The sequence below is a fragment of the Amblyomma mixtum genome, chromosome 3, assembly GCF_055824585.1.
Source record: "Amblyomma mixtum isolate Tamu chromosome 3, ASM5582458v1, whole genome shotgun sequence".
Taxonomy (NCBI): Eukaryota; Metazoa; Arthropoda; class Arachnida; order Ixodida; family Ixodidae; genus Amblyomma; species Amblyomma mixtum.
In genome coordinates, this window is record NC_143014.1 from 225,938,239 (window position 1) to 225,964,698 (window position 26,460).

Genomic DNA, 26,460 nt, shown 5'->3' on the forward strand with positions numbered 1-26,460 from the left:
ATTTACAACTAAGTGGTTCCAGTTCAGAACCACTTCAATGTAAGTGGTACCAGTTGGTCCGTCAAGTGGTTCCACTTGGTAACCACTCCAGTGTAAATGGTCTGCAAAGTGGTTCCACTTGGTGACCACTTCAAAGTATGCGGTAGGCAAAGTGGTTTCATTTGAAAGCCACTTTGGAGCAAGTGGCATCAGCTGGTGCGCCAAGTGGTCCCACTTGCTTCTGAAGTGGTCAGTATGGTAACCACTTGGCGCCTAGGTGGTCCCAGCAAGAAAACCACTTGAGGCTGATATGGTTCCATTTACATCAGCTAAGTGGTCAAGCTTAGGGTTTCTACAGCCAATTGCACATCCAGGCATCACACTCATCAAGCTCAGAGATCACCTGACTGAGGTGGCTCCACTTTTGCCTGAAAAACAAGGGCGGGGGAACTGCTGGTCAAGTGGATATGTTAGTGGTCACAGCATCTCGAGCAAATGCATTGCACTGAAGGAAATCCCCACCCCTGCATATTTCATTCTGAATGAGCATTGTACCAGCTGTGTTTGTGTAATCACAAAGGGTATTGCACGTTGCACCACAGGCTATGTACAGTGGCCCCACTGCACTGGCTAAATTGATAATCATGTATAGAACAGAACAAGTACCAATCCATTCGTGCAGACCAAACATTTGAAAACGAATGGTTTGCTTTTGTGTTTCAAAAATATTATTAAAATGCCAAGTCCCGGTAAATCTTAATTTGGAATACCTCAGACAACCAATTTTGATTGCTTTTTATGTGATCAGTAAGAGGAATCTTTTCACTTGTGAATGTACCAAGATGTTGAATCACAACCAATAATGCAAACCATATTTGACATTTTAATAATAGTAAGCCAATATTTCAAGAAAAAATTCTCAGCCACTCATAATGGGCATGAGATAAGGCCTTACGTGGAGCCTTTAAGAATCCTTTTAAATCACTAATTTGCAATTTTGCAGGTAAATGATGCTATTTCAAATCAATAAGCTCAGAAACAACACTCAATCAATGAGGGAAGTAATTTTGATAGAGCAATTTCTCGACATACTCGCGGTGGCAAAAACATTCACTTGAATACAAATAGAACAAGCGCATTTAATCGTGTTTTAAATCCTTTGCATGCCTTTGGAATCAGCTGTAACCTTCAATAGTCAGATACAACTCAAGAACGAAGTGGCAGATGCCCCTCAAAGCAGGTCCACCAACCAATAGCGTCCACTGATTCTTATGACGTCGTGGTTAATCCCTCGGTGTTGCAGATGAAAGGCAAGTAACCATGGCTTCATCCGATCAGGCACAGCGTCATGAAAATTGGTTGACGCCATTGGCTAGAGGGCCTCCTTTGTAGGGCATCTGCCGCTTTGTTCTTGAGTTGTCTGGCTGTATTTAACCCGGCAATTGCTCAAAGCAAATGTATGGAGAGTTCTAATCTGATGCATTGCTTTCACATCACAGAGGCAGTTTTATGTGGTACATACATCAAGGACTTTATTCCAAACAAACAAGTTTTACCACAGAAAGTACTAAAGCACAAGCAACAATGAACATTATACAATATATGGTACAAAATACTCATCCCATAATTTTGTTAACAAAATACGCACAAAAACATTTTAAAATGAAAAGTGCACAGAATGAAAATCATAAGCGCAAGACTGCCACATGGAAAGAGTAAATGTCGTAATGAAACCCCATAAATATATTAAAAGACAAAATGACAAGATAATTCTTGCAAGAATCTAAAGCCCATGACCAAAATTTAAAATCTGCAATTTGCATACATCCCCTCTAAAAGTGTGGCACAGCTACGTTATAGAGCAACTCCAGCATTTTTTGTACCCTCTCAGATTTTACAGCTACTTTCATGATGTGTTCTCTGCAGGTTTGTGGTCTTTTGTGCAAAAGTTTGCAGTGGGACTGTTGTTTTGTTGTGGTGCGAATGAATATTTAAGTTTTCCATTGCATGACCTCAGTCAGGCAGATTTCTAAGGGCAGCCATGCGTGTGATGTCACTGGACACACAGACGTTGACCTTGGCTCTGCGTTGGTTAAATGACACAATTTCGACCTTGCTTTTGGTAATTTCAAACAAATAATGACCTAAGCAGTCACATAGTTGCAGTTTATCCAGTCAGCACGCACGACAGGTTTTGTGGCAGTATCCATATGGCATCATAGGTCTGTCTGTTGTGACGTCATCATTTACGTCTACTCGCTATTAGCAAAATGGTTTCTTGTACCAGATTTTTTTGTAAGTTGCCCTTTGACATAAGTGAAACTGGTCACCTTTCCTTAAGACCATTCATACTTATTGCACAATTCAGCGAATATTACCTCATTGTTTATCTACAAGTATATACATGGATGCATGGGCTCACAAAGTTTGTACAGCAGCAGTGTAGGGTGCTTGTGAGCGCGTTTCAAGTGACTTGCTTCTCCAAAGTCAACATGATAGCTACATGACATAACACATACGCTGCAGCTTCCATCAGTTGCAGTCAAAGACAGAATCCTTTCTGCTCTAAGGTAGACATCTCCCAGTTTCAGGGCTGTCGAATCCCGCTTTGACGGATCCAGATACTGCATGCTGTTTATGGTATGACCAGAAATTTTCACTCTATCATGCTCGACAATCTGGCCAAAAGCCTCAGGGGTCAGCCTTCTCACAAGATCACAAAGATGCTCAGGTACCGCTATACGCCCCAGGCAGCACAAACCGTTGGCCCAATATTGGGAGTCTGTTGGCTATGTGTGGCCCTATACAGGACCAATGTTGCCTTCATTGTCCCCATATTGGCACTGCCAAAATGTGCAATTTCCAACATTGGCCCTACTTGTCCGATGTTTTCCCCATATTGGCAATGCCGCTTAGTTACACCTCCAACGATGGCCCTACTTGTCCGATGTTTTCCCCATATTGGCAATGCCACTTAGTTACACCTCCAACGATGGCCCTAAATTCCTGCTGTCGTCCCCATATTGGCAGTGCCGCCTCATTACACCCGCTATGATGGCCCTACTTGTCCGCTGTTTTCCCTGTATTGGCAGTGCCGCTCCACGACACACCAAATGATGTCCCTGTGATTATATGTGGTTATTTCTCTCAATCCGTTTTTTTTAATATTCGGACTTGTTTATTTATTTATTTTTTATGACCAACAACAGCGCTAGCGTCGAACTCTGACGCGAAATTACAATAAAAAGCGCGATGTAATTGATTGCGCGAAAGTGAGCAGAGGTCAGATTCATTCACGAAGGTATACGAATTTTGAAAAGCGGCGTCTTTTGTAATTATGGTATGCAAAAAAAAGAAAGAGGGAAAGAGGTGCCACAATCAAGAAAATGAAATTTCGATTCGAGGAATGGTATAATAACGCACTAATTAACGTACTGCCTCGCATATCTCTCGCATACCTCGCATACCACAGCCCCCGATTATAGGTTGCCGGTTCAAATTCGTGTCTCAAGATATAGGCTCAACTTAACTAATAAGTTTATGCTGCACGAAACGCTGAATCGTATTACACAATCCGGAATACAATGCCTCACCCACAGGATGCTCACCCTAGAAAAAAACAAATAAATCGCTTTTTCCACTTGGTCACAAATTATTGCGTGGCGCAATTTGAGAGAAGAAACGATGTGAGTAAAACGGGATTTTGGTTTTATCGCAAATAAACAGTTGACGTGAACAACTTGCTGCGCATTTACTGCGTGAAGAAGCAGCGGACGAGAAAGAAAATGTAGATGTATGTTAAATTAAAAAAATAATAATAAGCGAACAAACGGCTCTGCTTCCTGAAGCCGCGAAGCTAAGGTGGCTAGGTTTTTTTAATGTCGCAAATTGTTTTGTTATTCTGCTGTGATTTTTGGGTATTCTATAACGACGGCTCTAGCATACGTTTTTGCTTTAAATTATCACGTTTATCAAATTAAAGATCGGAACTTTTTCCCGGTCGCATTTCCACTAGTTTTTTTTTGCCTTTTCTTTGCGCGTATCCTTAATACCAATGAGCCATAACAGGTGCATTGCTGATTAGCGCGCCGCGTCATTTCGAGCTAGCGCAGACACGCACGGGTGGGCCGCATGACGGCTTAGACCGACCTGCCTACACTGGTGTGTATAAAATGTAGAGTATTCGTCGCTCTAGAAGCGAATCATTGGATTATATTGATGAATGGTGTTGCTTGGACGTGTGTCATCCTACTTAGTCCGCCACAAGTATCATATATAAAACACTCAAAGAACACGCATTGTTCCCGCTAATTTTATTTATTGTTTTATATTTCCGGTATTTTCATAGTAACACGTTTATCTCAGCTTCAACCAAAGAGGCACACGACCGCAGAGACTACGCTAATGTTTGGAGCCGTTTTGACGAAATTCATGCCCAAGCTCCACGTTTCCACTTCCAACATCTCCGCATTGTCGTTTCCTTGCCGCTTTTCACGTGCTCAACGCCTATGGCGCACCCTCCGGACATTCCGGAATTCTTTCACTCATTTCACCCCCCCCCCTCTCCACCCCCTTTTTGAAGTCCCATACAGCCGCCTTTTGCCAGGCCGAGCCTCTTTGTTGGAAGAGCGCTGGCCCTCACCATGCTAGGAGTTTTTTTTTTTCTTTGTGATTTTAGGTACACTGACCTTCTCTAACCTGTTTTCCCCTCGCGCCCAACTAAGCGCAACGCCGCTCATCCACCCTCCCTAGATTTTCTTCTACCCCTTTTCCAGCTGCCGTTTCTCTTGCTGCAGCAAATTCTCCGAAAAATATAAGAAACCTGTCCCATCGTCGTCTCCTCCTTTCCCGAACACTCGCCCAACGAGTATCGCCTGTAGCTAGCAAGGCGGCGAAAAGCCACACAACCAGCGTGCCGACGAAGCATGCGCGCTCAAGCTGACGCCGTTCGTTGTCGAGAATCCGCACCCGATACGATTTGACAATTATGACGGAATTCAGTAGCCTGGCCTGCAAGATTCTATTTGTGAGTACCACCATACTTTTATATTGAAATGTGTTCGGAAATGAATATGGTTCTTGGCGTAATTGCCGCTTTGAATCAGCGCCGACCTTTTTTTTCTCCGGCAGGAAACGAGAAAGCGACAAATCACTGGCGCCAACTTCTGAATGGCAACTTTCACAGCGAAATGTCTAGCGCAAAGGCATGCACAGAATGGTGAGAACTTTATTTTTCAGCTTTGAAAAAATGGATTTACCGAACGTTGACTATCTCTTCAATCACCGTGGCGGAGTGTCGTGTGGCCCGACTCATGTTGCGTTCTTTACGACATTGGTCGTCTATCGTTTGTGCAAGATGAGTACCAGAAGCGCTTATTCTTTCACTGCAGCAGTTTTCTGGCCGCGTGTAATATTCCCGTGCCGGGTGCCCTTGTCTTGGCCAGTTGCAGGCGTACGAGAAAAGCGGAATTCCTGGTCCCAGCGAACTTTATCCATGTTGTCTCGGAATTAATCACCCATGGACTAACGGAAGAGTGATTTCGTGTGGTTTTCAAGTAAGATTTCCGTCTGCCCCGTTACATGCATGCCAAGCGGCATCGATAATCTGCTTACTTTAAAAAAATTGTATTCGGTCTCCTGCGTTCAGCGCATTCCGCAAAACTGTGCAAACCGTCTTTGCATGGAATATTATATTTCATAGCGAAAAAAAAATTGCTCACAGCTGTTCAATAGGGAGGAGCTGCTACCACCTGTGCCATACTTTGCTGGAACAAAAAGGCAAATAACCAGCTCGCAATAGACATATAACTTTGATAGGAAATATAAAAATAGATTGATTTGTATTAAACACTATATTTATCTCTTTTTGTGACTTTCAATATGCATTTGAGGGTGTGACACGGCAAATTGGGATTAGAAATTAGCAATACGGTGGGAAAAAATTGTTAAATTCAATTCAACATTTTGCTATTAGTGTGGGGAATTATATTAAGAGTCATTTAGAAATTATACTTTCAACATACGTTGCGAGTACCTTCTCGCACACTGCGCGCCACTAAGATCAATGTGTTATTTTATTTCTTGTCTTTTTTCTGCGATGGTTGTACTTACACTCATGATCACATCATGCACCTCTTTGCAGCTGCGATGTACAGCCAGGTCATCGTGCAAGAGCTTGGCGAGGAATTTGTTTCAAGGCACTGCAAAAGTTCTCTTACAAGAGGAGTGCAACGATTAGTGCCGATATGACTCATCGATTCAGCGGCTCCGGCACAATGCATTTCACGATGTACTGGCACCGTAGATGCAATAAATTTTGTTCTTTGAATCCATTCTTTCTTTTTTGTATGTCTGCTGACTGCTCATATGTAAAATGTTACACATACAAGCTCCGGCTGGTGGAAAACAAGCGCTATATGTCTGCATTGTTGCTGGCCAGCAAGAGGTTTGGTACAAAACTAGGTGGGACCCCCGATCGCGTACAATTTCCCACTGGCCTTGCAATTGATATGCCACCTATAAAAGTTAGATCAAGGGTGGAAAAGTGGGCACAAGTCGGAGCAAACCTGGGGCTATTATTGATACTGGCGGAATGTGGGCATACTATTGGCGCGAATTTCGGGCCATTATTGACAGATCGACTGAATGTGGGCATACTATTGGCGTGAGATTGGCTGAATATGGGCATAGTATTGGCACGAATGTCGGGCCATAATTAATAGATTGGCTGAACATGGGCATAGTCTTGGCACGAACGTTGGCCATTTGTGGATAGACTGGCTGAATGTTGGGTCAATGCTGGCAGCTAGACTGGCTGAGTATAGGCACAATCTTGGCATGAATGAAGGGCCATTGTTGGAAAAAGTCTCGGATTGCTCAAATGCCAGTGTAGGACCAATATTCATGCCAATTTCCGCCACTCTTTTGCCACTGTTGGACCAATCAATTTGTGCTGCTTGGGGCTTTCCAAGGGTTTACAAAGCACCTGGTTTTTGTTGGTTTTTTGTCAGATGCAGCTGAACATCTTGCGAGGCCATGCTCCTCAGCTCAAAAAATGTGCTTCTGAGTAAAACACGAGAAAAAATCTGGAAAGCCACTGCATTCGATGATGATATAAGCTTCAGAAGATGGCCCATGCTTGACTCATATGGAAAGCATGACAGTGCCCATAATGGCCCATGAAGCAGCACACCTTTTGGTAGATGCAGTAATGTATGAACATTTGATGTCATCTGTGCTCCGCCATACAGGTATTCGGTCATCACGACGAAGTCCGTAAGCCTCAAAGTGCTCATATTGATGTCGTCAGCGGTCACACAGGTTTTGCACAACATGTATAGTGCTGAACTAAAAAGTTCAAAATGTTTATAGTATTCGTCAGGCAAGACATCCTTCAAACAAGGCAGGCAGTAGTAAAAAACCCAACACTGCTACTCAGCTGCCTTCCAATATTTGCGGAGTTTCAGGGCACGTGGTGGCCTATTGAAACACTGCGGCGGCTTAAGACCGCAGAGTCGTTCACTGACTATGGACTGCCGCGTGGGATCACCAATGTAGTATAGCTCACCAATGCCTGAAAGCCACAGCTCAGTAAACTGGCGGCCAACGGCAAGCATGGCACAGTGCATATAGTCTGGATTAAAGCTCCACACTATATCAAATCCTGGTACATTAACAAGTGGTGAGGGACCTTTCACACCACGAACTGTGCGCTGGGTTGTTGCAGCTTCCTTCATGTCCTTCAGCATACCCAGCTCATTGCAGTCCTCGACGACACCTGCACTGACCGGGTATTTTACGCACCCTGCAAAATAAATAACGCCACTAGTTAGCCTCTTAAAAATATCACAATTAAATTTTAGTTTAGGATTAATGCAAACTCCTGGGTGAAGGCACCATGAGCAGCCACAGTAACCATTGAACTGCAGGACATTCTGCATTGCAACCCTTGCAGGGGCGTCTGCCACGCAGCTAATGCAGTACACCAAGAAGAGATGGTGAGTCAACAGTGCATCAAATATGGAAAAGAATGAAAACACAGGAAAACATTTATCTAGAAGCATCTAGCTGCCGCTATCAGAGCTTATTGCATGCATTAATATTATTAGTACAATGTCAGGCAACGCAGATTTGGGCAGACCATCCAGAAATATTGAAGCTGTCACGCAGATTGCATATAAGGTTTTGAACAATAACTGAGTTGCTTGAACAAATTCGGGAATTAACTATGGAGCTTGTACATGTTCTCAAAGCTACGTGCAGCTAGGAATCAGACAAGTGCCTTTTGCATTTCTATAAAACAGTGCTTCCATATATCGCAATAGATATGCAGAAAACTTACCTTGGCGTTTACTGTTATTTCCCTTGCTTTCCAACTGATGCCATCTTGAACCAGTGTCTTCATTTGCACACAGAAGGCTTCAAGAAGTAGCGTCATATTTGGATGCTTACTGCCATACCACAAAAGTGGCAGAACGACTGACCGCCATCGTAGGAAAGGTGGCAATTCATTGATGGTCAGCTGTACTGGCCAAATGACATAGTTTGCGGATTTGAAAACTGGGCTCCCATCTGCATTCAGCGAAACAGTCAAATCGTGCTTACCACAATTTAGTTGAGCACGCTGCTTGCGATAACTTTCCCTATCAGTCAAATCTGATTTCCCTGTCTCCCTGGGTGAATTCAGGCTTTCAAGGGATTCCGCCAGCTTTTCTTGTACTGTTTCGTCCGCGAGAGCCGAGGCTAGCTGAGTCGCCAGCGGCAGGCCAACGAAGTAGCTTCCCTTCGAAATTAAATATCTTCCTGAATACTTTTCCCCACACACGGAACACGTCGGCGAGATGCCCTGTCTGGCTTGCAGGTTGCCTGGTGTAGTTTCCAAGAACGCTTCACATGCTGGGCAGTAAAAATGAGAAGTAATATCATCAGGAAAAGCACCTGCAAATTTCCGGAAGAGGTATTTGCTATCAGGTAGACTGCTTGTTCCTAAACGCTTGTTTTGCAGTTTCAGCAATCTTTCTATGCTTGTGCATGGTAGGCGTTCTTCAATCGCATAGTCCATGATTAAAACTAGAGCGTCTCCAATGGACAGCGAAGTTCCATTTACCAGCGGGGTTAAAAATTCGACGAATTGTCTACCGCAACCTGTTTGCGAAGGGCCGGATGAAAGAGAATTCCCAGCGTAGTACTCTTCATCTGTACAGCCCAGATCATTCACAGAATAGGGCGGTTCATCACAGAGATAGTACGAGGCGGCAGTACTAGAAGCCGAAGTCTGCGTGCTTGATGCTGTCGCACTGGTGTGACTGGTGGAGTCGTCCTTCATAAGCCTATGCGCCGTCGACCTCGCAATGTCCTCATAATCCGCGGCATTTGGCTCTAGGTACCGCTTCCGAGCCCTGTGCTTTTTTGCAGTGGCCATTTTTTTAAGCAGCCTTCACAAACCCACGACGTAAAAAAAGAGAACAGAAGGAGCACTAAAAACAACCACAGATCAAGCCATAAGGCAATGATCAAACCACAAAAACACAAACTAGCCAAACGTTCCGAATGTAACTGGATTGGTTTCGAGCGTCTCCCCCCCACCCTAAATACACGGTAGTGGTATGACGATCGTTTCTCATGGTGAAAGCTAGGCATTTTGCTGTTTTATTTCACACACTGCTTGACAGAAATTTTTAGGCACTAATAAATTTATAAAGCCGCTAAAGACAAGAAGAACGCGAGCAAAAACTTATGCTGGGAAGCCTAATCCAACAATAGCCAAGCCAGCCGGCCAAACTAGTCGATTTCCCTCATGGAGTTTTCCTTCCTCCATGATTTCCCATGACCGCGATACCGCGAGCCACCATAGGCGAGTTGCACGTGTAGGCTTGTGTACGTACGGTGTGACGCGAAACATTGAAGCCATGCGTAGGTCCTGAAATGTACGCTCTGCTGCGATTCCTCAACGATCATGACCGAAAGGTGCATGCTGTTCCTGTCGCGAAAATTAAAGACTTTGCGCCAGCGCATTACAAGGATTTCGATGCGAAGCAGGTGTACTCGGCATTTTGGGCTGATCCACATAATGAGAATTCTGGTCACTATTCTGCGCAGATTTTGATGATGGCAGGTAAGTTGATTTCCATCTTGAGAACCGTTCCTTTGATATCAACCTTCAACAAAATCTTGACCCTAACTACTACATCTGTCTTATTTGTTATAGAGACTGAAGAAGACCTGCGCAGAAAGCGGGAGGCAAAACAAATTCGCATGGCGAAAATTCCGGCCTCAGAATATGAGGTTGATGGGAGTGATGACGGTGGAGTGTCCTCCCAAGCTACCCAGTCACGGAAGGGGAAGCAGGTACCCGTTCATTCGAGATCGAGATTTTGCAGATTGTAGCAGTCATTGTGTACTTTCAGGAACAAAAGAAACAGAAACAGGCTGCAAAAAACAGTGCATATGCCAGTATTCGGAAAGCACAGATCGAAAACGCCAAAAGAAAGAACGACGAAGCCACCGACAGCGGAGGTGTAAGTTGCACGTACTGCTACAAATTTTATGGGAATCTTCATTAATACTCAGTTTCCTTGGAGACCCGAAAGAAGCATATTCTATTTGCATCAACATCTGACGGCGACACAGATGATGGCGTCGTGGCAGAATCCGATCTTGTTCTGGCGAAACAAGATGCCAGACACTGGCGCCAGCGTTACAAAGAGAAATGTGCCGATAATGCCAGGCTGCATGACATCAAGTCACAGCTGACATTGATTGATGGGAAGCTGCTCACAAGTAGGCTTATCAAGGGTTTACTCTATCTTTAGTGATTATGCTGAATTTGGCATTGCGTGCTAATAGCTTTATCATGGTCTCAAATGTAAGGGAGCTTTTATAATTTCTATAAGCTGCTGGGAATGTGGAATTTCAGTCTATGTTTTCTGCAGCACAAATATTTGGTCTTTTTATGGAATAATGATTGTCTTGCCTCAATTACCTCCAAGAGCAGTTTTATTGGTCATTTTGGAGATTCGCTGTTTGCATTACGGTGTGTTTATTGTGTGTTTTTATATTTAACACAGGCAATGATTCTCAAGACGCTGATACAAAGAACAAGCTGCCCTAAAAACCACTTTAGTGTATCTGGTCCTTTAGGCAAAATTAATTATTATAATCTTAGCCTTTCTTTGTGGAAGCCATTTGTCCATAGTGAAGCATGTTAAGGTCTTTGTGGTGTTGTTGAACTCCTTTTCTTGTTTTAGTGCACGACTTACTAGAGGCCAAAATGCAGCCCATGCTGTCAGGTGAAACCAGTGTTGAAGATGCCCTCGTGCAAAATAACGTCCGACCCTCATGCAGCACCCAACCCGGTTTTGGTAAGTTGGTTCATAGATTTTAGCTCTGACTGGTGTATCAAAATTGTGGTATGTGTTTTATTTTAAGGCTTACAGCATCCGCCGAGGGGTACCTACTATGCATGGGTTCTCTGAGTGAACGGTGATTTCCACTGACGGTGTAGTGCATGCGGACAGCTTTTCACTTAAGTAGACAGGGGATATGAAGAATTCGAACATATTCGCTTGCACCGGTAAAGAGAAGCCCGTTTGTCTTGAAGTGACGGAACAGTGCAAGGACAGGGCAAAGAGACCGAAATAATGAATGACACACATGGGCGCTGATTGTCATCTGAAAAAGAGGTAACACATTAATAGGAGGGTTTGCATGGTAACTGGAATTGAGTGTATAATCACGTAAGTAAATAAAAAAACATGAAGTTGTGAATGATGACAGCGGTAGAGGCAAAAAAGCAAAAAAAAACTGGGGCGTAGAGGGCCATTGCAAAAACAACAAAATGAATACAAAAACATCTGATGCTTGAAAGTGGCCATAAAGGGCTAAAAGTCTTTAAAATTCAAAAAAGGGAAAAGGTTAATTGATCAAGCACATAGGAAGAGTGAAACATCTCGAGGCAAGTGACTGCTCACAATGCATGCTCAGCTGCGCTTATGAGCTTCATTGTCAGATCGACGGTGTGCTGACACAGTGATCCTTGCCACGATGGGTTTTCATTTATCTAAGATACCGCCTTCAATTATCTCCCTGGACGTATGATCTCGTCCTTTGTTTATGCGAGGGCCATCTACACCTCGCGGCTTTTAGCGTATTTAAATACTTTCTAGCTTTTTTGGGCGCTTTTAAGCATCAGATTCCGTTTTTAATATGTATCTGTTGTTTGGACAATGGCACTCTACACCTATCAGTCTTTTTTTCCAATGTTTTCGCCTCGACTGCTTTTATCTTTCACAACTTCATGTTTTTTATTCACTTACGCGACTGTACACTGAATTTCAGTGATTATGCAAACCCTCATATTGATGTACCACCTATTTGTTTCTTCCTCTATATAGTCTGCTGTCCGAAATAAAATTCAGTTGATAGTCAGTCCATTTGTGTCATTTATTGTTTCGGCCTTTTTGTCCTGTGCTTGCACTGTTCCATCACCATGCAGAACCAACTAGCATGTTAACTCGCTCTTCTAAGTTCTCTTGAATTTACAAGCTCAACAGTTTACTATATTTCAGATCTTGCATCTACCAGTCGTGACGAGAGTGCCAGTGCCACACATTTCAATGAGGAGTTGGACGCTGCACACACGTCACCATTACCTGGTAAAATAATATTCTTTTATGTAATAACTAGAATTCAGTTCATTTTTCTCAGTGAATCTCAGATGCGATTTATCATCACTGTGCTCTGCCCTAGGCTTGGAAAACAACCTGCTACAATCACAGCTTTCCCGAGGTAATCATAAGGCTTTACCGGAGACTAAACTTGGTATACTGCATGTTACCTCTATCTTGTTCTTCTGTTTCTGATTCCTTTTTTGCTATCGCAAGACAAGGTTTCTGGGTCACTGAATTTTCTCCGTGGAGCATGTACGTTGTTGTCACGTTTGAATCTTCATAACCATGTGTACCATAGCACAGCAGGCCTTCTACTATTCAGCCATCTCATCCTCTGCCATCCCCATTTCCTTTTGCCTCCAATATTTCCCAACATCGAGGTCTTTTTGAGCAGCTCCTCTCTTTGCATTAGATAGCCAAAGTATTTATTTGGCTACCTAATGCAAAGAAAGGAGTCGGACTTGGCCTTCCAATGAGCAGCCAGGCCTGATTACCGCTAGTACTGACAGGTTTGCAAGTATGTAGTAAAAAGCTAATGCCCGAAATTGTTTTTTTTTCAGACTGTTATCCTGAAACACCAATCTTCACTGACTGTGGCGATGGAAGGGTAAGCATACGTGCAGCTTGGTCAACAGCAGTAGCTGAATTTCACTCTTTGCAGTTTCACTTGAAGAGAGGAGTGACTATCAATGAAGCACAAGCAACAAAAATTTTCAACTCAAAAAACAAAAAGCCGAAACTAGTGGCTAAAGACACTGCACAAGCCTTGTGGGGTTCCGCGGTTTTGGCAAACAGAACCTATGGTGGCAAGGTGGCCCCCAGGGACAGAAAAAAACCTGCTGTTGAGGCGCGCAAAGAATTGACTCCGGAGAAAGTCCCCCTCGTCATTGGTAAGTGAAATTCCAGGTGCTTTCAAGCATCTTATATTTATAAATTCTAATTTAGCAATTACTACTTTTCAGAAACTGTCACCCACTGGGGTATGCTCAGAAACATTGATGTGACAGGCACGGTGCAAAACATGTCAGCTGTGCTCTCTGAGAAGATTCAGGATACGCGTAGGAGCCTCAAGCGTCATCTTGAAAATGCATCCTAGTTACACTATAGGCCCTGATGATGAAATAAAATGTGGAACTGGCCAACACGCATACTGTGCTTTAATTTCCATCCTTTTTTCAGCACCACTTGAAAATGGTTTTGAACTGGTGAGACTTGCAAGTGGTTTGGAACAGGAACCACTTGCAAGTGGGACCACTTGCATTTTGGGACCACTTACAAGTGGTTTATGGAACAGGTACCATTTGTAACTGGTGCCAAATGCAAGGGGGTCCATTTACAAGTGGTACCTGTTCCATAAACCACTTTAAAGTGGTCCCACTTTGAATTTTCACCTGGAAACCAGTACAATGACAGAACGATAGAAATGTGATTGTTTTTTCATGTGAATTTTTAGGAAGGGTACAACCTGGTAATAAACAAAGTTCTGCTGATGCCTTGATATGTTTGCTACTCTTCTGCTCATGCAAGCCAGCACAACAACTGCTGCGGCTTGGCAGCAACACTCTCACATATTTGTATGAGACATTTACAGACGCGCACCTGCCAAAAGCAGCGCTACCCTATATGCATGAATCTAGGACGAGTTTTTTTTTCAAAATCGTATGCTTCAGAAAGCACCTCGCGTTATATTGGAGCCAAGGTATGAATAGAGCGCAATTTTTTTTCTCACTTTAATACACCCACAGCGAGCTCACCCGACAGGCTCATGAGCTGTGAGGGAAAGCAAACTTTTTATGACCAGAAACGCGGAAAGAAAACCGTGCAGACTACTGAGAAAGAAGAGAAGGGACTGAAAGAGCCTTGAGTAGTAGGGAAGCGAAAAAATGCTGAATATGCACAGAACTGTACTGTACGGGCCGCGAAGCATTAAGACAGGAAGCGATGGCATGCGAGCCATTGCTGTGTGTGAGGCTGTGTACGTGAATGTGTGGGAGCCTTCCTCCAGAATATTGCAGATTCTTCATTTGCAAGTCACAGAATTCAACATTTTTTGCCAAAATTAGATGCTGAGGCATATGGTAGTAACTGCGCTGTGGCTTATGCACAAGGCATATCTCTCGGGACAGAAATTGGTTGTATATAGTATTCCGAATCAGAATACACTGAGCAACTGCAGTGTCTTGAACAAGTTACTGTTGCCTGCCTAATACTGGAGTCATTTGCTCTCTTGGCATCACAGCATGCCTTACTCTGTGTGCTTTTGTTGCTTTGTGTTGCTTTGTTTTGCTTGAAAAGCTAGTATAACCATGTAAATGATGTTAATATGTACCGTTATTTCCACAGAAGTGGCGCTAAGAGAGCATTGGACTCAACCTAACGGCAGTACTAACAGAGGCAGTTATGCATTTAGACTAGCCCTAAAATTCTTCAGGTCTAAGCAGGATGATCTAGCTTCTAAATGTGTCTTTTTCTTTTCAGGCAATTGGTGGGGATGAACCCAGAGGAAAGGAGCCGGCAGTTGTCCCGGAGGATAACCTCAGTCCACCCAAAAGTGCACAGTGCCCTTCAGCAGCTTGAAAAGTTCAAAAAAAGTGGCAGGATTGCATGGCTCAGATTTAGTGCGCTTATTAACTCTGATATCAGAGCTTAGATATTGGATTATTGTGTAGAGAAAATTTAGTGTGTTTATGAACTCTGATATCAGATTAGATATTGGATTTAGTAGCTTTTGCAAATAACTGTTTTATTTATATCATTCAATGTAGATTCTCTGTATAGCGTGCTTTTCTATTTTTTGTACCTCTGTGTTCTTAATTAAAACTTTCTAAAACTATTTAATTTCTATGCAATATTTATTCCTAGATTGCGTCTCTACCCGAAAATTTTTGAAGGAGATGCAGAAAAGTACTGCATATAGACACATGTATATGTACAAATTTTGTGGCTTTTCTAGCTTTGTACACGCAGATGTTTTATTGCTTCAACTACCAGTGACAGGCTACATACATGACATATTTACCATACGTAGCATGCCTCTGACCTGAACGTGGGCCTGGCCCCGATCAAAAAATACGGGAATGTAACATTGCGTATTATGTGCCGTAAAGCATTGAACAGCATGTGTTCAGTCAACTTTCAAAACTGGCCATGGGCTGCTCGTAAATGTTACGGGACATGCATATGTTAGAACCTTTGCTGTGTAATGTACAGTGCAGCATAAGAACAGAACATGGGGTGTAGTCGTATAAACAGATCATGTCATGTTAATTCAGTTGCAGCACATATGCTGTACATTATTATGACGGTTGATGTAACGTCAGCATAAAAACAGCACATACACCATGGTATACAGAACATTTGACGTCATAACAGAGTGTATTTATTTTATTTATTATTACCCTCAGGGTATAAACATTACAGAGGGGAGTGGGTTTTAATCAATAAACAAACAAAAAATATTGCCAGCAACAAGAACATACAAGTAATACTGTAAGTGACAGTTAAGTTTGGTTAAAAAATGATCTAAACAAAGTCCCCTAACACTTAATATAACACAATGAAATTCGCGAAAACGTTTGAGTGTACACAGTGGTGAAATTAAATAATATATGACCACACAGGAAGGAGGTAGGTTTTATACAATGTTAAGAAAAACTCGCATGGTCTATATTGCGCACGGCAGACTGAAATAACCAAAATTTATCGATTGTTGCAACTGAAGAGGGAAGGCGGTTCCAGTCTTTAGATGTGCGGGGCATGAATAAATCGGGGAAACATTAAGTGTTGCATGAATTTATGCCAACCTTGTGAGCGTGGTCAATGCGGGATGATACATATGAAGGCGGAATGAGCAATTTATCATGTAAGTCATCATGGTAAAATATCTTATGAAAGAGGCATAACCGTGCATGCTTTCGACGAAATGTCAGGGGTAGCAGATTGAGATTAGATTTCATTGAGGATGCACTATCGGTGCGGTGATAATTAGAGATGAAACGAGCTGCATTATTTTGAATCATTTCTAGCAGGTTTATGAGATCAGTAGTGCCCGGGTCCCAAACTGAAGATGTGTATTCAAGTTGCGAACGAACTAACGTTTTGTAAAAGAGAAGTTTGGTACTAGAAGGGGCCGAGCGAAAGTTCCGTTTTAAGTAGACTAGCATGCGGTTAGCTTTGTTGACAATGAACTCGACATGACTGTTCCAGCTAAGGTTAGAAGCGATATGAATGCCTAGGTACTTGTATGACGCTACTGATTCGAGAGCTACATTGTTAAAGGGGCCCTGCACCATAATCTGAGTGCATTATTTTGCTTCCTTGTTGTAATTGTTGAGTTATGGCGACGCTATTACCACCGGTCACAACACGCATATTTTTGTATTTATTATTTTAAGTTGCTTGAGAATCAAAACCATGGCACTGACGGCGTCGGCACACAGCGGTGTTCTTTTGCATTTTTGCAGCGGATATGACTTCAGCTGGCGAGCGATTACGATTGGATGAACAACTAATAACAAGCTAATTGTGTTCGTGAGCAAAAATATGTTGTTTTGTTTTGTCCTTTTATACTAAATTGAAAAAAACTGGCATCTTTTCTTACGCAAAAGCATTTCAAAACTTGTTAGAAAAAAAAGCCCCAGCAGAGGCGCTGGCTATTACTTTGCATCAAAGAACTTCGTGGCCTCCTGCTGCGCCGCTCTGCCCAAGCACCGCCCACAACCGGTGTCGCACTTCGCCGCCGTGCAGCAGTTCCTGAGCGCTGCTTGGCTTGGTATACAAATATCGCAAGGAAAGACAAGATCACCTTGTTATCAGAAAGACTGCCAGCTATACTCGAGCAGCGACAAAGCATGCCTGCTTATGTTGCGAGCTTACGGCAACGGCACCGCTCGCGGGCGCTCCGGGCGACGAGCTCTGCTGCTGCCTGGCTGCCGTAGGTCGTCGCTAGGCCTATAGCTCGTCTCGCGTCGAAGCCGCAGCGGCCGGCGCACGGAAGGCGCCTGCGCTATAATAAAAGGCCTACTCTTCACACCGCTTTTCTGTCAACAGCATTATCTCGCAATAAAATAATAGCGTGGTCAATTTGCGCTACGCCCTCAGCAGCGGAGCTAGCGGGCGCCAGTCGAGCCGGACCCCGTCGGGTCAGAGGCAGCTGCGAGGCGGTTCTCGCAAGAAATTCGCTCGCGCAACAGTTGTCCCTTTTACCAGCAACTCGGTATTAGCCAGTAACCCAGAAAAAGGATATATTTCTCATTTTCCTATCCCAGGCTTTATTACTTACGTCAAGAACACTCTTTAGCTCGTTTTTATGACGCCGGCAGACGGGATCCCGTCTGCCGGCATCAAGGCTGGCCGGCCGGCAGGCTCGGCTTACTTCACGTTCGCACAAGAAAATACAAAAACAGCCATGCTACCTGAAAGGATGCTTTCTATCGCGTGTTGCGTAAATCAGAGAAAATCGAAAAAAATTCTCTCGGCCTAACCGCACGTTTGTCCGGGCTCAAATTTCGCACAGAGGTTGCATTTGGCGGTCAGTTTTGTTTTATACCACATTTAGGTGGGGTACTTGCGTGATTCGGTCAGAATTATTTGGAAATCCCCATCATCTGTGGCGACGGTGAACCAAAATCGAAAGACTTCGCAGCAATGGTACGCGTGGCGCCATCTCGTAGCCACCGGAGAAACTCGCCCTCTACCGAGGACGGCTGCGCGGGTGCGCGGTTTATTATAAAAAAAATTACTTCACCACGTTAACAATGTTGTACAGAGAAAACATTGTTTGCACAAAAATTGCCGCAATTTCAACGAGTTCGGTTTCTGTCTATCGCAATAAAGTGTTGTCATGTTCGCTTCGCGTCGTCTGCTTTCGTTTTTCTGTCACCGGCGGTAGCTGTGCTAAGCTGGTGAGAGAATTGCCCTTGCTCGGTGCTCTTTCCTGCAAAGAAGCGCAAGACACCGCCGAAAATGCGGGCATACAGCAATGAAGAAAAGGCCATGGCCGTGACTTGGCTATGTGAGTCGAACTCTCTTCGCTTCGTGCGGAAGGAATTAAGGGCGACATTTGATCGTCGGCCGCCCCATCGCTCGTGCTTGCAAAGGTGGCTGAAAAAGTTTGAAAGTACGGGAAGCGTAGCAAGGGCACGAAGATTCGATGCCGGGAGCTCCCGCGGGGGCATTGGAGATGCCATCGAAGGCGCATTTGAATCTGTTGTGAAGTAAGTTCTTTTAAAATAAACCGCGCACCCGCGCAGCCGTCCTCGGTAGAGGGCTCGTTTCTCCGGTGGCTACGAGATGGCGCCACGCGTACCATTGCTGCGAAGTCTTTCGATTTAGGTTCACCGTCGCCACAGACGATGGGGATTTGCAAATAATTCTGACCGAATCAGGCAAGTACCCCACCTAAATGTGGTATAAAACAAAAGTGACCGCCAAATGCAACCTCTGTGCGAAATTTGAGCCCGAACAAACGTGCGATTAGGCCGAGAGAATTTTTTTCGATTTTTTCTGATTTACAACAGTCGTTAGATTAGAGCAATGACAGCATGCCTGTACTATTGTGGAGCTTTCGGCTCCTTCACTCCGTCTCAGTCTAGTGCCCACGTGCTTGTAACCATGGAAACGACGCCATCAGCGTCAGCGGAAACGTGTTACAGCGACCAGGAAACCATGAGAAGCTATCTTCCGGGACGTTGTGGTGGCGTGCTCGTGCACGCTGTTTTGATTGGTCTCGCCGCGTGTCGTCATTGGGTGAATGAAACGGCAAAGAGAAGACCGGGAAATTTGAGTCGAGCGCAATTTTTTGATTGCTTGTATTTTGAAAATTCATTCCTTAATAACTCCCATTCTAGTGCACCGATTCCAGTTATTCTTTTTGATTCGGTATCTGTGTGTCATGAAGAAATCATCTAAAGCATATGAAAAAAAGCGTTGCTGGGCCCCTTTAAGGTGATATGTAGGTGAGCTGCTAGATGACCTTGATACGCGCAGGAATTTGCGCTTGTTAATGTTTAGCGTCATTTGCCAGGCTTTGCACCAACAGATGTTGTTAATGTCAGTTTGAATTGCGCGTACGTCATCGTCGGTTATTATTTCACGGAAAAGGACGCAGTCGTCTGCAAATAAGTGAATTGTTGATGTAACAGAATCAGGCAGGTCATTGATGAATATTAAGAAGAGTAAGGGCCCAAGCACGGTACCTTGAGGAACGCCAGAAAGAACGGGGTGAAAATATAAATGTGAGTTAGTTCCATTAGTTGCTACAAACTGCTGACGGTCTGTTAAAAAGCACTCTAGCCATTTTAGTACGTCAGTATCGAGTCCCATAATGCGCAGTTTTAGTAGCAAAAGCCAGTGACAAACTTTATCAAAAGCCTTGGCGAAATCTAAAAATATGCAATCTGCAGTGGAACGATGATCAAGAATTGCATGCAATTTATGAGTAAAGAGAACAAGTTGCGTTTCACATGAATATGAGTTACGAAAACCGTGTTGTGCATGATGAAAAAACGAGTTTGGCTCTAAGAAATTTGCTATATGCGAAAAAAGTACGTGTTCTGGGATCTTACAGGGGATGCTGGTGATTGAAATAGGCCGGTAGTTGTAAGGTGAGTGCTTGTTTCCAGATTTATGTACTGGAATCACCTTCCGTATCTTCCAGTCTGCCGGCATCACGCTATTTTCTAGAGACTGCTGAAATAATTTAGAAAGAATAATGGAGGAATATATTTTAGTGCTTTTCAGAAATTTTGAGTTAATGCAGTCGATGCCGGCGGCTGAAAATGGTTTCAGGCCGTCAATGATTTTGGCGATTCCATCCGGGTTGACGATAACAGGATACATTGGCAGATATATAATTATGGGCGCAAAAATAAGGTAAGTCGTTTGGCAGGGATATCGTGAAGTAGCTGGAGAAGGCATCATTTAATACAATGGAGCATTCATCGTCAGGAACAGGTTCGTCATTAGCACTTGGTAAAATAATTTTAGACCGGTCTGTAGGATTGATAACTTTCCAGAACTTTTTAGGATTATCTACCAATATATCGGGTAAAGTCTTTGCAAGAAACATTTTTTAAGCATTTTTGACTGCGTCGTTTGCAGTAAGATATAAAGACTAACGAAACTGACTACATGAGGTGTTAGCAAGCCGGTATAAGCGCTTCTTCCGGTTAGATAAGCGCGTAATGTATGAGTTATACCAAAGTGCCTTTGGATTATACGAGATATTTCGGATGGGAATAAATCGATTGATAAGCTCGGTAACCTTATTCTTGAAGAGTGTCCAGTTCGTTTCAACAGAGCGTTGCTCTAAGCCTGCTAGGAACTTTGTTAAAAAGAGGCTTTACTCACTGTTGATTTGGGTAAAATCTGCACGGTGATAGTTGCGCAGTGTTTTAGTTGTCTTTACTCTCTTTTGTTTGGGTATGTTAATAGTAAAATTCAATGCAAGATGGTCACTCAGCCCTGGCAGGTATATTATTTCTGAACATAAATCAGGGCTCGAGCACAGGACTAAATCTAATATATTAGCAGTGGTGTCCGTTATTTGGGTAGGTTGTGTAACTATTTGCATGAGGTTAAAGCATGAACAAATATCTGTGAATTCCTTGGAAGTAGAGGAAGTTGAATTAATAGAAGCAATACTCACTGACAAATCAATGCCAGGAAGATTAAAATATCCCAGTAAACATATAGGTGTTTTCGGAAATCGTGTAGTTACGATGTTGATACTGTCATGAAGCTCAGAGACAAACGTCGACGATGTGTTTGGTGCGCGATAGCAAGCCCCTATAATGAATTGACGGTGCTTTAGGTTCAGATGTACCCATATTATCTCTAATCCGGTCGTGACATTAAGGGCGAAAGATTCGAAGTTTTTGTTAATGGCTATAAGGACGCCACCGCCTTGCCTTGCATTACTATCACAACGATAAAATTGAAATTTGTACATAGCATGTGTGCGTTAACCTTGTTGGCGCTCAATGCACCGCTATACTTCACCACGGGGCACGTGCACAACTGAGTGGTACAGCACATGTTGCGGCAACAAGGTTAGCGCCCACATGTTACGTACTTTTGCGGGATTTTTTCTTAGTGTGGCTACCGGCCTCCGCTACCCGAAAGACCGTTCATGTGCGTAGTTTTGCTTTCGCAATAAAAGGAAAGGTGGATGACAGCGCGCGCCTTCCATGGCATTCAATCTTGTCATGCGTGGAAGCTGTCTAACTCATAACGGAAGCATCCTCAGAATTGTACGTGGCACGCACAGCCGAGTCTGCGTGGAAGAAACTAAGCGTACAGGAATGAAGACATTGTGCGTCGTCGATTCAGTTGAATAAACGACTGTAGCCCAGAAACAATTTGTTTTTAATGAAGCAGTTCCCCCCGACCTTTTCAGTTTACGGCGTCGCTCTACACCAGCCCAGCATGGCGATCCTCTGCGCAATGCTCAGGATGGCGTCTGCGGGTCGCCGCAGACCAGAAAACTGGCAAGGATGCAGTGGGGTCGTGCGGGGACCCTGGGGTGTGCCTCCAATTCCTCTTACAATGTTTTTTTTTCTCTCTCTCTGTAGAGCGGGAAGACTGGTCGGTTCCGCCGGCCTGCTGCGCGGTGGTGGCGGCGGATCGTTGTGCGCAGGGCCTGTTGTGACCATGGGTCCAGGCCTTTGTGGACATTTGAGCGTGTGGGCCTTCAACTCCGAAGACACGACGTGGGACGCTGGGATGTCATTAGCAGGGTTGTTCTTTCTGCGTACAAAAGTTAGCGCAAAAAACGACACTCACAAGAAAGGTGGACAGGACAGGACAACAGAATAATGCACCAACTAGCCCAGCAACAAGTGTTACTTGTTCTTTCTACACTTGGACAGATGGATGCACAACCTGCTCAGTCTGCACTGGTGTCTAGGGTTGAGCGGGCGCTGCACAAAGGGGTCTCCTGCTGTGGTTGGAAACGTGGCCACAGCAGAGTTCGGTCAAGAGATGACACTGGCAACACAGGAGATGATACAGCACCGATGATGACACGGTGAACTACACTTCAAACACTCCGCAAGTGTGGCAGCAGCTCACGATGTGCAGCTGGCGGAACGATAGAAGCTGGCAGAACAACCAAAGTGGATGTAGAATGGCGAAGGCTGGGCCCAAAAACGGTCTAGAGCGACTGCAGCACAGCCACTTTGGACGGCCGAAACACTTCTATAATGAAATTCAAAAGCACAAATGAAAATGCTATAAAACAACAAAAAGAAATTAATATTTTATTGACCGCGTTTTATAAAATAGGTAAATTATTTCAGCAAAACATCACGCCGAATTTTGTAATTTTTTTGCAACGGTCTTGTTGCGCCCTTTGTTGATGAGTGTGCGGTGCATTTGCAGCGCTACTTTGCAGGCCTTGTTTTGGTACCCGGCCACCGTGGCTGCGGGACATGCTGCGGGAGACGAAGCGATTTCTTATCTCCCGCTGCCTGCAATGGCGCACCTTGGAAAGCGTGCAAATTAAGCTCGCCGGTCTCGAAATGCTCCTTTAAGAAGTTTTTGTCGTCCTTGCCCGTCGCTTCTCTGTCACCGTTTGGCAAGATTTGCACCCCGCTGCACCGCTGCAGCGTTTCCTTCGGTGTACGGCCAGTGCGAAACCTTTTCCCGAGGCTTCGCGCCCATAGTTTCAAGCGCTTAGCTCTGCATTTCAAGATGAGCTTGCGGCATGTGAAAAAACATTGCTCCGTGGCACATTGTGACAGCGTGGGTTGTACCGTGGGTGTCTTACCAAGACTACATCGCTTCCCTCTGGACTTTCGCAGGTGAGCTCTTGCCGTTGTCGTCTGCTCTGAAGAAGCATTTTACGGGGCGCGTTTATTTCCGCAACACGCGATAGATATGCTTTTGTCGGGCTTTCCGCTCCTATCGTAGCTGTAACCGTTTCATACGGACATGGCTTCATGTTATCGGGATATTTTGGCAAATTGCAGGGCACGCACTTGCAGTCATAAGATGTGCAAAAGACACAACTCATTTGTCTTATTTATAGCTACTTTCGTGCAACCGACTGTCACCAAAGTGAAATTGATACCGGGCTATCATGAGCAACCACGTGCCCTCTACTTGCCATATGGTCAATTTAAAACCAACTGCGCTGCCTAACAGCTCTGAGCATGATATTAATGGGTTTTGCAGGACCGTGAAGCCAATTTGAGGATCCCCTCGTAACTGACAGTAACGAAACTCAACCATGTGTATGTGCGCCGCATTGACTGTGCTTTAACTGAATTCGGCCAGCAGTAGTTATTGCCGTTCTACGTATACATGAGCGTCAATGTAGTTTTAAACTCATTTCGCTGCATCGCTCTCGTCATTGTTTGAGCATAGAAAAGCAGCTAGCCGCGTGGTATCAGGCGAGCGTAACCGCACTCTGAGGCGCGGAGGCTTGGCGCGAGCATTTTCTGCCATAGTTATAACGTACTGCATTTAGGTGAAATGAATCTTGGCGTATTGACGTTTGGAGTATATGGTATTCATTTGGGTGCAGTTGTATAACGTGGACGCTGCATCATGTCCAGGTGCAAAACGTGGGTGCAGTTCTGCCGCAACCTCTTGGAGAAGACGCCGTGCCAGCTGCGAGACCTGAGGGTTTCTTCCAAGCACTTCGCACTGGGCTTCGATTATCCGCCTCTCGCAGCCCGCGGGTTGCTTTCGGGCTGCCCGAGCGCGCTCGATTTTCTCGGGTTGCTTCGCCCACTTCCGGTGGCTGCCCGGAACGCGTTCGTTTTTCTCTGGCTGGGCGGTTTCCGGCTGCCAGCCGGCGGCCAGACTCGCCAGGACGATTTTGTGCTGGCAGCGCTCGGGCAGCTAGCAGACGACAGAGAGGTGTACGGTAGCGGGAAGTTTGCGCGGCCATTTTTATATGGACTAGAAGGACCGCGGTACTTCATGCGATGTTTTGCGCGATGCAGGCGCTTGTTTCGACTAGGCCACGGTGCGTTTCGACTGTGTCGCCTGCAATGGCACCTTTTGCGGTAGTTCTCGCTGTTTATTGATATGTTTTGCGTGCGTATGCGCGATCATATTTCGAACGTCTCACCACCTCGCAAGCACAATTGCTCTCTTCATATTACGATCGCATATACTTCTGATTCACAAAAGATTTCGGCTGTTAATCTCGTGCGCCCGGCGGATATTGCGATGGTGTTCGAGGCCTTTCACGAGAGCAGCCGGATTCCAGTTCCGAGTACGCGTTCAGACGCGTGCATATGTGCTGAACGTGTTTTACGAAGTGTTGGTTGAGCGCGATACGGGAGCGTAAGGTCTTCATTGCGTTTGGCGCCGTGCAAAAGTGGATATGCTTTGAAAAACGCTTGACTGAAACATGTCCTTTATTAAAAGCCCTCACGAGCACATTGCTCGAGACATCTCTGCGGTCATATATGTGGCCACACAGAATTGTCGCGCCGACCAAGTGCTGATTCTGTCGTCGCCAACTGTTGTACAGCTTCATGCTCGGGCCTTCTGCCACATATGCTCAAAATATCTGAGAAGTACCGCAGGCATGCACCTCCTCGCGTTTGGCTCATTAAAAAAATAGATAAAAATGAGCTCTAGCGCTGATCATGCAAACACACGCGGAACGTGAGGCGCCGACACGCAGGGCTTTATTGTAGCGGCTTTCATTCCAGTGCCAGTTCTCTGCTATAAAGCTGTATCATTAGAGAAACGATACGCAGCTAAATTTATACAGTGCACCCGCTTGTTCTAGGTGGACGTTCAACAAGCTGATATGCGCAAATTTTGCCGAGATTATGCGTTCCTTGCCCGCAGCAAAAGCCGGCGGCCGACAGACTACAGTTGAACGAACGTATCCCGATTATTTTCTGCTTACAGCTTAAAGGAAGCAGCTAGGTTACGAGCGTAGATATCGCAACGACCACAGCAGAGTCCACCAGGGTCGATCGTCGGCGGTTATACCAGTCATATATACTTACTACGTAGTAAGCAAACACGCAATAATCCGAGAGTACGGCTTGTCGTTTGATAAACAACGCACGGGCATTTTCTGTCCTATGTGGTGTCGACTGAAACACGTTAGATTGCGATTGCTCATCGCATGCTTTTGAGGATTTCTTGAAGCTTACACAGTGCACCGAAGGCACACGCTCGCGTTGTCGTTGACGATGTATACGAGTGCGAGCTTGATCAGCTGCATGTTCTGCAGTCTGCGGCATGCAGCCCTCAATAAATGCAAGTCGTTGTTTTCGATACCAAGCAGCCTATTTCTACCGTACGCGTGCGTAGCAATGAGACGCAGAACGCGAAGCTAGAGAGAGCATCTGCCCTCCGTGATCCGCGACTTGCTTGCCGCCGTGATTGCCGGCGGGCTGGTTCCGGTGGCCGCTAGCCCACGTGACCATGATGCGTTTTCCAGTCAGAGACGAACTTGCGCATGGAGGAAAAAAAACTCCATGAACTTGCCGGCCGCCAGCGGGCTGCCCGAGCGCGGTTAATCGAAGAGGCCCACTGTTCGTGTATCTGCGGCCAGGATGGCTGCGCCTCGATGCTGTGCCTACTCGATGAAGGAGTGGCTGTATTGAATATCCTTGCACTTCAATTTAAAGTGCACTCATGTATATTTTAGTTTGATTAGAATTGCTTCAAATTACTTCGGTTCGCGACAAGAAGGAGGCCTCGAGGTTGTGCGCAGGCCCTATGTATGGTGTAATGCTCTAGCGTTGAGCGGATTTGTTGATGCTAAAACTTGTTTTTAATATTGCCATGCAGGTGTAAACATAGGTGCTATATTCTTTCAGTTGAAGAAATGAAA

The 26,460-nt window shown here is 44.8% G+C and overlaps 1 pseudogene; it reads right to left on the reverse strand.

Annotated features, from left to right (window-relative positions):
• Nucleotides 1-2,315: 2,315 nt before the first annotated feature.
• On the reverse strand, nt 2,316-9,400 carry LOC149353902 (uncharacterized; annotated as a pseudogene).
• Between the last annotated feature and the right edge of the window lie 17,060 nt (nt 9,401-26,460).